The sequence below is a fragment of the Lolium perenne genome, chromosome 2 (assembly GCF_019359855.2).
Source record: "Lolium perenne isolate Kyuss_39 chromosome 2, Kyuss_2.0, whole genome shotgun sequence".
Lineage (NCBI taxonomy): Eukaryota > Viridiplantae > Streptophyta > Magnoliopsida > Poales > Poaceae > Lolium > Lolium perenne.
In genome coordinates, this window is record NC_067245.2 from 217,122,468 (window position 1) to 217,125,012 (window position 2,545).

Here is a 2,545-nt window from a genome sequence, read left to right on the forward strand (position 1 = left end):
TCCCCGTCGCTCATCAGCTGCAGATAGGCCAATTCCTCGTCTTCAAGATGGTGTCCACCTTCCAGTACAATGTGGTCATCTTCGACCACACCTGCACAGAGGTGATGACCATGTGCCGTTACCATGGCGACGCCACCAGGTGTGTCGTCTTCCAAAGTCATATCTGAAGCTTACCTGATCTGTGTGTAGTTATTGTTCCTGTCGTCTATTGAACTATGATCGTCTCTGCTATGTCGTGAACTATGATCGTCCTCTGTCGTGAACTATGACCTCGTTTGAACTATTATCAGTGCTAAATTTGTCTGAACTGTGAATTCTGTTCTTGCTTGTGCTGTTGATCGCTGGTAACCTCACCACCGAAAGTAAGAGGTAAGCAGAAGCAGTTTCTGGGTTGCAACCAAACAACAGGGGCGCCGTTCTGGGCTGCTACGAGACCTGAAAACCGATCTATCAAACGGGCAGAGCCCAAGGGCCGAAAAAACTCTATGCAGACCACCAAACAACGTGCTTTCTATGGTCCATGGCCCGTCTGCGACGCGCAGAAAACTTCCCGCCACGTCAGTGGTGCAGGAAAGTGATGCAGGCTAGCAAACACGCCCTAGACAGCTACATATAGAGCATACTCGCGCAGTTGAGCATATCCGGCTGGAGCAGCATTCTTGCGGTGCAGTGTGTTAGTAGGCGCAGACAGAGATCCTGGATGACGCCCCCTGGTGTGGCCTACGACCGCCGGGTTGAGCTGCAGGCGTTCGAGAACACCAAGGCGGGCGTCAAGGGCCTCGTGGATGCCGGCATCACGACCATCCCGGCCATGTTCCGCCACCCGCTGGAATCCCTGGAGGGTATCACGGCCCCAAGCGATAATGTAGCGGTCATCCCGACCCTCGACTTATCGGCAGCGCGGCGCGAGGATGCGGTGGCCCTGGTGCGGCACGCGGCCGGGACGGTGGGCTTCTTCCAGGTGGTCAACCACGGTGTGCCGGCGGAGCTCATGGCCGGCATGCTTGCGGGGGTGCGCCGGTTCAATGAGGGTCCGGCCGAGGCGAAGCGGGCGGCCTACACCAGGGACCTCGCTCGCAAGGTGCGTTTCAGCTCCAACTTCGACCTCTTCCAGACTGCAGCGGCCAGCTGGCGCGACACTCTCTTCTTCGGCCTGGCTCCGGATCCGCCACCTTCGCAAGAGCTGCCCGAGCCTCTCAGGTTGGGATCTCAGTATTTGTAGTTCATATGGGCCGGCTGTACTAGTACTAACTGATTGGATAATATAGGAACGTGGTCACGGACTACGGCGAGGCGGTGACTAAGGTGGCGCTGTGCGTGTTGGAGCTGCTTTCGGAGTCCTTGGGTCTAAGCAGCGACCACCTGCGCGAGATGGGCTGCGCGCACAGCCTTTACGTGGCATGCCAATACTACCCGCCGTGCCCGGAGCCGCACCTCACTCTTGGCCACAAGAGGCACACCGACGAGGGATTCCTCACCGTCCTCCTGCCGGACGGCATGCCCGGCCTGCAGGTGCTCGTCGATCGCAGTGGCGCCGGCGGGACCTGGGTGGATGTTCCTTACGTGCCCGGCGCTCTGATGATCAACATCGGCGACCTTCTTCAGGTATCTATCCATTTCTCGTTCCAAGTCGTTGGAGTACATGTAATACTAGTAATAACCCGATCGATGATGTACGTGCAGCTTGTCAGCAACGACCAGTTCAGGAGCGCGGAGCATCGGGTGCTGGCAAACAAGAGCAAAGATACGGCGAGGGTCTCGGTGGCGTCCTTCTTCAACACAGACATGAGCAGCTCGACTCTGTATCGCCCCATCACCAATATGGACACAACCCCCCGATCTACAGGAGCGTCACGGCTCAGGAGTTCATGGCCACCTTTATGAGAAAATAGGTTTCGATGGTCGCTTACTCGATTACTACCGCTTGGAGCAGGATCCTCCTACACCTCATGTCTAGGGTTGTTAATTTCGTCAAGTTTAGTACTCGTTGGAGTGGCACTAGCTGGCGGTCCACCCGCTAGCTCAAACTTGTATGCAAGAATCTTCGTGCGAGATGCATGTGTTATTTGGAACAACTTGCTACTCCTGTAAGACTTTGAATAATCTTTTTTAATAAAAGATCGTATGCATCGATTGATTGACGTATATGCTAGGATCTTCCTTTTTAAAATAAAATGTAAGGTTTTTTCTTTTTCATCAGTTACCTTGGTAGGATACAAAAATCATGTATGCTAGTGTTCATCTAGTGACATTATAGGTGGTCTTGTTTGATCAAGATAGTAATGCTAAATTCATTTTATTTTAAACATCAGGCCCTCCAAAGCCCCGCTTTGAATTAACAAAGCCATCAACAACCGGCCAAAATACTTCACGCAATACTCTGTTTAGTCTTACACTTGGTTCGAGAGCATCTCTTTATGAGGAGCTATTAGTGTGATGGGCTGCATTATCTCTATGCTAGAGTGTATGCTCATATATATGCTTATCAATTACAGAATATATTGTATTGGGTATGTATATGTCTCAGTTGACTGAGATTTTTTAA

The 2,545-nt window shown here is 52.3% G+C and overlaps 1 pseudogene; it reads left to right on the forward strand.

The window, feature by feature from the left end:
* Positions 1–643: 643 nt before the first annotated feature.
* On the forward strand, positions 644–2,124 carry LOC127334866 (DIBOA-glucoside dioxygenase BX6-like; annotated as a pseudogene).
* Positions 2,125–2,545: the final 421 nt, after the last annotated feature.